At 39.7% G+C, this 9,285-nt stretch overlaps 1 pseudogene across 1 annotated transcript; it reads left to right on the top strand.

Moving 5' to 3' along the window:
- The first annotated feature begins 5,230 nt into the window (after positions 1-5,230).
- LOC143562305 (uncharacterized) lies at positions 5,231-7,097 on the top strand (annotated as a pseudogene). Its single transcript, XR_013140463.1, has 2 exons — positions 5,231-5,361; positions 6,391-7,097. The product of XR_013140463.1 is annotated as an uncharacterized LOC143562305 (transcript).
- The last annotated feature ends 2,188 nt before the right edge of the window (positions 7,098-9,285 follow it).

Raw genomic sequence — 9,285 nt, 5'->3', positions numbered from 1 at the left:
GAGCCGGAGAAAAAACAGAGTATGGGCCGAACCACTGAATCGGATCAGAAATTCGGTCTTAGAGACTTCCATACAATATTTTATAAACATACGATAGAATCGGATCAATAATTATGCCCTGACGCCACCACGCGGCCCGTTAGAAATTTTGCTAGTATTGCCAAAGAGGTATGTTCACCGTGCCGGAGAAAAAAACAGAGTATGTGTTGAACCACTGAATCGGATCAGAAATGTGGTCTTGGAGACTTCCATACAATATTTTATACACATACGAAAGAATCAGATCAATAATTATTCCCTAACGCCAACCCGCGGCCCGTTCGAAATTTTGAAAGTGTTGCCAAAGGGGTATGTTCACCAAGCCGGAGAAAAACTAAGTATGGTTCGAACCACTGAATCGGATCAGAAATTCGATCTTGTAGACTTCCATACAATATTTTATACACATACGAAATAATCGGATCAATAATTATGCCCTGACGCCACCCCTGGGCCCGTTCGAAATTTTGTCAGTATTGCAAAAGGGATATGTTCACCGAGCCGGAGAAAAAACAGAGTATGGGTTGAACCACTGAATTAGATCAGAAATTCGGTCTTAGAGACTTACATAAAATATTTTATAAACATACGATAGAATCGGATCAATAATTATGCCCTGACGCCACCTCGCGGCCCGTTCGAAATTTTGCTAGTACTACAAAAGGGGTATGTTCATAGAGGCGGAGAAAAAACTGAGTATGGGTCGAACCACTGAATCGAATCAGAAATTCGACTTTCATACAATATTTTATACAGGTACGATAGAATCGGATCAATAATTATGCCCTGACGCAAACTCGCGGCCCGTTCGAAATTTTTCCAGTATTGCTAAAGGGGTATGTTCACTGAGTCGGAGAAAAAAACTGAGTATGTGTCGAACCACTTAATCAAATTAGATATTCGGTCTTGGAGATTTCCGTACCGTATTTTATACACATACGAAAGAATCGGATCAATAAGTATGCCTGACGCCACCCTGGGGCCCGTTCGAAAATTTTGCCAGTATTGACAAAGGTTTATGCTCACCGAGCCGGAGAAAAAACTGAGTATGGGTCGAACCACTGAATTGGATCAGAAATTTGGTCTTGTAGACTTCCATACAGTATTTTATAAACATAGGATAGAATCGGATGAATATTTATGCCCTGACGGCACCTTGGGGCCCGCTCGAAATTTTGTCAGTATTGCCAAAGTGGTATGTACACCGTGCCGGAGAAAAAACAGTTTATGTGTCGAACCACTGAATCGGTCAGAAATTCGGTCTTGGAGACTTCCATATAATATTTTATACACATACGAAAGAATCGGATAAATAATTATGCCCTGACGCCACCTCGGGGCCCGTTCGAAATTTTGTCAGTATTGCCAAAGTAGTATGTTCACCGAGCCGGAGAAAAACTGAGTATGGGTCGAACAACTGGATCGGATCAGAAATTCGGTCTTAGAGACTTCCAAACAATATTTTATAAACATACGATATAATCGGATCAATAATAAGGCCCTGACGCCACATCGGGGCCCGTTCGAAATTTTGCCAGTATTGCCAATGGGGTATGTTCACCGTGCCGGAGAAAAAACTAAGTATGTGTCGAACCACTGAGTCGGGTCATAAATTCGGTCTTGGAGACTTCCATACAATATTTAATACACATACGAAAGAATCGGATCAATAGTTATTCCCTGACGCCACCTCGGGGCCCGTTCGAAATTTTTCCAGTATTGCAAAAGGGGTATGTTCACCGAGCCGGAGAAAAATCTGACTATGGGTCGAACCACTGAATCGGATCAGAAATTTGGTCTTGTAGAGACTTCCATACAATATTTTCCACACATACGAAAGAATCAGATCAATAATTATGCCTTGACGCCAACCCTCGGCCCGTTCGAAATTTTTCCAGTATTGCCAAATGAGTATGTTCACCGAGCCAGAGAAAAAACTGAGTATGGTTCAAACCACATAATAGGATCAGAAATTCGGTCTTAGAGACTTCCATACAATATTTTATACACACACGAAAGAATCGGATCAATAATTATGCCCTGACGCCACCCCTGGACCCGTTCGAAATTTTGTTAGTATTGCCAAAGGGGTATGTTCACAGAGTCGGAGAAAAAAAAGAGTATGGGTCGAACCACTGAATCGGATCAGAAATTCGGTCTTAGAGAGTTTCATACAATATTTTATAAACATACGATAGAATCGGATCATTAATTAAGCCCTGACGCCACCTCGCGGCCCGTTCGAAATTTTTCAAGTATTGCCAAAGGGGTATGTTCACCGTGCTGGAGAAAAAGCTGAGTGTGTGTCGAACCACTGAATCGGATCAGAAATTCGGTCCTGGAGACTTCCTTTCAATATTTTATACACATTCGAAAGAATCGGATAAATAATTATTACCTGACGCCAACTCGCGTCCCGTTTGAAATTTTGTCAGTATTTCCAAAGGGGTACGTTCACCGAGACGGAGAAAAAACAGAGTATGGGCCGAACCACTGAATTGGATCGGAAATTCGGTCTTAGAGACTTCCATAAAATATTTTATAAACATACGATAGAATCGGATCAATAATTATGCCCTGACGCCATCTCGCTGTCCGTTCGAAATTTTGCTAGTATTGCCGAAGGGGTATGTTCACCGTGCCGGAGAAAAATCTGAGTATGGGTCGAACCACTGAATCGGATCAGAAATTTGGTCTTGGAGACTTCCATACAATATTTTCCACACATACGAAAGAATCGAATCAATAATTATGCCTTGACGCCAACCCTCGGCCCGTTCGAAATTTTTCAAGTATTGCCAAATGGGTATGTTCACCGAGCCAGAGAAATAACTGAGTATGGGTCAAACCACAGAATTGGATCAGAAATTCAGTCTTAGAGACTTCCATACAATATTTTATACACACACGAAAGAATCGGATCAACAATTATGCCCTGGAGCAACCCCATGGCCTGTTTGAAATTTTGTTAGTATTTCCAAAGGGGTATGTTCACCGAGACGGAGAAAAAACAGAGTATGGGCCGAACCACTGAATTGGATCGGAAATTCGGTGTTAGAGACTTCCATACAATATTTTATAAACATACGATAGAATGGATCAATAATTATGCCCTGACGCCATCTCGCGGTCTGTTCGAAATTTTGCTAGTATTGCCAAAGGGGTATGTTGTGCTGGAGAAAAAACTGAGTCTGGGTCGAACCACTGAATCGGATCAGAAATTTGGTCTTCGAGACTTCCATACAATATTTTATACACATACGAAAGAATCAGATAAATAATTATTCCCTGACGCCAACCCGCGGCCCATTCGGAATTTTGCCAGTATTGCCAAAGGGGTATGTTCAACGAGCCGGGGAAAAAACAGAGTATGGGTCGAACAACTGAATCGGATCAGAAATTCGGTCTTAGAGACTTCCATACAATGTTTTATAAACATACGACAGAATCGGATCAATAATTATGCCCTGATGCCACCCCGGGGCCCGTTCAAAATTTTGCCAGTATTGCCAAAGGGGTATGTTCACCGAGTCGGAGAAAAAACTGAGTATGGGTCGAACTACTGAATCGGATCAGAAATCCGGTCTTGGAGACTTCCATACAATATTTTATACACACACGAAAGAAACGGATCAATAATTATGCCCTGACGCCACCCCTGGCCCCGTTCGAAATTTTATCAGCATTGACAAATGGGTATGTTCACAGAGTCGGAGAAAAAACAGAGTATGGGTCGAACCACCGAATCGGATCAGAAATTCGGTCTTAAAGACTTCCATACAATATTTTATAAACATACAGCGAGTCAATTGGTGGTGGTGGCGGTGTTCAGGTGGTGTTTTTCGGCAAAAAAGAAATTGACTTTCCCAGCCGAAAACGTTTTTCCGGCAACCTGAAATTAACGGCGTTATGATTCTGTTAGCCGCGGAACGTTAGAAACAAATATATTAAATGTTGGGCTATCAATGACCAATTCGTTAGTTCAGACCGACAATGACCAAAAGGTAATAGTTGGGACCAATAAAAAACAATTTTTCATTTCCTAATCCATCAATTGCATGTATCATACCTTGAATTTTCATAAACTTTCGAGTCTGGTCGGTCCACATAATATATTAAAACCGACTTGGGTCAAAATATACCATTTTAAAATGTACATTTGAAATAGATTTTGAGTAAAATAGGCTCGCGTGAGAATGTATTGCAATATATATGTTTTCTTGGTCGCTAACAACAGTGCATGAGTTGGCAATGGTGGAGGCAACGGTATATAAGTTAGGTTTAGTTATCTTTAATACAACTATTATACTTTAATTGATTTTTTTTGGTAAATTTAGTTCATCAAGTTATTTAGATCATATTAACCAATATAAAACATTACGATGACAATATAGTAAAAAAATAAAAATAAAAATTCATTCATCTAATTTAAATCATATTTCCTTAAAATCAAGAGCGTCTCAACTAGTTTGGAGCCTTAAATTGAAGTAAAACTTTGGGGTCTTTTTTCGCAAAAATGGTTGTTATGATCTTACCATGTGGATGTTTGCACATGTACGTGCATTGAAAGTAATTGCAAGACTTTCAATAATAAACGACAACCGTACTCAGTAAATCTGACAAATAATAATTATGATAAAATAGGTTTCAGAATATATAGTAGTCGAATGCCGAAGTGTTTGGTAGATCTAATTATTTAAAAACTTGAAAGATATAATCACATTATAAAATGGAATTTTAGACCTTAGCTTAGCACGGGCTCGACTAGGCTCGAGCTCGTTTTAATCTCAACTCGTTAAATATTTGATAATTAACTTAATACATTTGTATATATTAGAAAAAACCTTAACAATAACAAGCTTAAGCACAACTCAAGCTTGTGTAGTTATTCACAACACCTTAAACGAGCCAAAGCCCGGTTTAAACTGAGCTTTGCATTTTAAAATTAGTCCACAAAAGTCCACAAAAGTCAAAAACATAAAAAACACACTAGACTCGTTAAGTCTCGAAAAATCTAAACGAGCTTCCCGCACAAAACTCTAACTCCAGCTCAATAAGACTCGACTTATTTTAAATTCTTTATCAATCCAGTCTCAAGTAACTTACGTGTAGTTCACTAAGGACCCGAAAACATTAAAAAAACAACACCACGGGGTCCATAAATATGTAAACACACACTTGTTTTAGTTTGAAGACTCAAAACTATTAAACTCAAAAGCTTTTTACTTGTTTCTATTTTGGTCTGAACAAATGGCGAATTCTGGTGAAAGCAATGAAGTTGCTTCCATGGATCTTCCTGCACCAGATGGCTGGAAGAAAACGGTTCTTTCTTTATCTCTATATACATTTCATCTTAAACTTAATAATAATAATAATAATATGGGTTATGTTAATTGTTAGCTTTTTGCTTAACTTGATATGGGTTATGTTAATTATGTGAATTGATGTTTAATTTGTGGTTTAATTGGGTTGAATTTTGGTTGGTTTTGTGGGTTTTGAAATTAGGGTTTTTTTTGATGAATTTGGGGGTTTTTAAGTTAAGCGTTTTTTGGGGTTTGGTTTGTATGATTTAGTTGATTGTGGGATTAAATTGTGGTTTAATTTTATGGGGTTTAGTGAATTGGAAGAAATTGGAAAATATGAGTTGGTTAGGGTTTTTAAGTTTAGTTATGTGAGAACGGAATGCATGTGACTGGCGTGAAATACGCGTAATGGAAGCTGGTTACTCGTGTGGAGCGCTGGGTTAAGCGTGTTTCCTCAGCTCCGGTACGCGTAACAGGCAACAGAATGCGTGTAACCAACGACTAAACGCGCGTAACCGGTGCTGAAAACCAGAAGTAAAGCTGAAACGGATAGTAATTTCGAAGAATTTTTTTTTAAAACCAACCCTTTAGAGCCGAACTTGTCCCACTCCAAATAAAAATAACCCTTTTCTGAATCGACCCGTTTGGACCCGTCCTGACCCGAACCAAAAAAACCCTCTTTTTGAATTGACTTGACCAGTCGACCTGACCCTAACTCGTTCTGATTTCTGAACGTGACCTGAACGCGCCAAAATCGACACGTTTGCCAGTCCTAGTAGGTTGGGGTACTTTCTTGCACACTTTCGGTTTTGTTAATCTTTGATCTGTTTCAGTATGAACTCTGGTTTGTTAGAACATATATAGAGTTAAAGATTGGTAGAGTTAAGATCTTGGTTTAATAAATTTATAGTTTTTATTTCCTTTTGTTGTATGAATTGAATTGTAGGTTTAATAACGATTGACTATATGCATAATGTAAAGTTAGAGTCAAGTGTGTGACATTTTTTGTGAAGTAACTAAAATACTCTTATGGTGGATTTGCGTATAGTGCTTGCTAAAGAAAGGTGGGACGCCTAAGAAGAACGAGACCGTGTTCACTGCACCAACAGGGGAGGAGATTACGAACAAGAAGCAGTTAGAACAGTACCTGAAATCACACCCTGGTGGGCCCAAGATCTTAGAGTTTGACTGGGGAAGTGGCGAGACACCAAGGAGGTCAACGAGGATCAGTGAGAAGTCAAAGTCAACTCCACCGCCAGCTGAACCCGAGCCGGTCAAGAGCGGTCAAGGAAGTCAACATCTGGAAAGAAAGACAAGAAGGATAAAGAAGATGTGGAAATGCAGGAGTCTGAGAAAGATGACGTGAAGGCGAAAGAAGATGTCGGTGAAATACCGGAAATACCCCTGGCGAAGGAAGGAGCTAAGCCTGAAAACGAGGTTGAAGAAGCACCGGTCAATGAGGTCAACGACGAGTCGAAAAAAGAGGTTGATGAAGAAACATGTGAAATGCCGAAAATACCCTCGGAGGAAGCCGCTAAGTCCGTCACTGCGGCGACTGAAGGAACAAGTGAAATACCGAAAATACCCTTACCAGAGAAAGGAGCTGACCCTGTAACTGAAGAAGTCAACATACAAGAGTCAAAAGGCGAGAAGGCTAACGAAGAATTGCTTGACAACCCGATCACGCCCCCGCCGGGTGAAGTAATTACCAAGCCTGCCATTGAGGAAACTGTCCCGGTGTCAGGTCGCGCTTAGAATCGGATCTTAATCAATCATGTCATAACTCACACAAAATTAATCGTGTTGACAAGAGAGTTAATGACGGGTTACTAAGTTTAGAAAGATGACCGTTTGTTAAAGGCGGAATCAATAACAAACATACGGTTGCAATGAATATTCAAAATACGAGGACACACGAAGGATTCACTCAAAAGATTTCCATTTATATAACGTTAATCATACAAAAGGATAATCGATTTAGGGTTTAGGAGGAATCTTAGGACAGCCGTCACACACACAATATTCTCTTAATTAATGTGTCGGTCTTATCCACTCGTATATTCTGTCTATTTCGTGTCTTTCGTCTGTGTCGTGTGTCTCTGGCGGCGTGCCCTAATTATTCTATTTATAGCCCTGCTAACCTAAGACAGGCTGTCATTCCTTCTAGAAACCCTATCCGATAGTACATACTCAATTTACATATTCAAAAATATACTAATTGTAAAACAAGTCTTCCGGGTAAGCTTTTCATTAAACTTCAGTCTCCGAGTACGCAGTGTACTCGGCCTTCCTTCAGACTTGGTAAACATAGAAGTGTACTCGGAATCAGTTTCCGGGTAGACTTTACTTAGAGAATATTTTACCAAGTAAAATATTCACCGAGTAGACTTCAATCTTCTTGGACTTATCAAACTTTGCTCGACAAATCCTCACGAGCAACCTTGTTCTTCTATGATCCTGTTCGGCTCTTTGTTAGTTGAATAACTTATTTGATAAGGCGTACTCGGGAGTACATACCTTACTCGAGCAGAACCTTACTCGATATAACTTAGAGATATTCCATTAACTCATCAAGTATACTCGGACCATAATTATTAAATAATACCTTGCCCGGTCTTCCAATTACTTGGCTTCTTGGACTTGGTTGACCATACCTTACTCGGAAGAGTAAAATACTTGGTCTTGAAGAATAACCCTGCTTGACAAAGTGAACCTTACTCGGATATGCCAAATAGATGAACCTTACTCGGAAATCTCCAAAAAGCATACCTTGCTCGGATATCCACTTAAGAAGATTCTTTGAAGTAAACCGTGCCCGGAAGGCAAAATCTCGTACTCGGCTAAGTAAAAGCTTACTCGAAGGTCCAAGGTGTACCCGGATTCAATACTTAGCAGTTTCTGAGGAGGTTGAGAAGATTCCAATCTTCAATATTCTTCAATTTAGGTCAAATATTCTCATTTGGGTCAAACTTTTGACCCAACAATCTCCCCCTAGATTGGAACACCTCAGCTGACCCAAAACACTCTATGGTTACTTACACTTAGCAAAATACACATCAAATTTCGTAATTGAATTACATAAGTTAAAAATTACATAATCAAAGGTTTGTCCAAAGACATTACAAAGCAAAGCCTATTCTATCTCATTTGTCTTTTCCTCTCATTGTAGGCTGCTTGTCTTCTCAGCTGGATCACAGATGCTGCCCTTTCTTTGAATATATTGAGCACTTGGTAGTGAATGTGTCCTTCTTGTATCACCAAGTCTCTTATATCAGCAAGATCATCATTATGTAGGCATGTCAGATCTGCATCCTTCTTAATTGTTGCCAAGGCCTTCCCATCTGAATTCCTCAGCACACAGTGGCCAGTGTCTTCTCTGTATTCAACTTCTGTAATGACACCATTTTTCTGCACTGTGTAATTCAGCCTTCTCATCCTTCTTCCCAAGCTTATACAAGTCTCCATGTTGGACAGAGGATTTTGATCTCGGACTCTCATCTGGAAGTTCAGCTCAGCCCTGTCCATTTTCTTCAGTTTTTCTGACCTCCTTGACTTGTGAAGTTGGATCAGTCTCCAACTTCTCTTTTCTTTTAAAAATTTGAAGCCATCAGCCGCCTGTTCTTGCAGATACTTAGATAAGTCATTCATTTGTCTTCCTGCTGATCTGTCTCTGTCCCTGAAATCATATAAGTGAAGTGACTCCATTCTTCTTAGTTGTTCTTCTTTGTATTCTCTGAAATCACTTCTTACAACAATCTCCCTTAACTGCCTACTTTCCATTATGACTTTCAAAGAATCAGTAACTGAGTCATAGTAAAGCTCTCTTGGTAGATCCACATCAGACTGTGGTCCATATGATCTTTGTTGTGCAGAGCTACTTGACTCACCTCTTCCACCATGACCTCTTCCTCTAGGGAATCTCTGATGAAATGGAGGTCTAATA

The sequence above is a fragment of the Bidens hawaiensis genome, unplaced genomic scaffold (genome assembly GCF_021521415.1).
Source record: "Bidens hawaiensis isolate Kalapana, Puna unplaced genomic scaffold, B.hawaiensis_p1.1 tig00020924_1, whole genome shotgun sequence".
Lineage (NCBI taxonomy): Eukaryota > Viridiplantae > Streptophyta > Magnoliopsida > Asterales > Asteraceae > Bidens > Bidens hawaiensis.
This window is presented reverse-complemented; position numbering and strand designations above follow the sequence as displayed.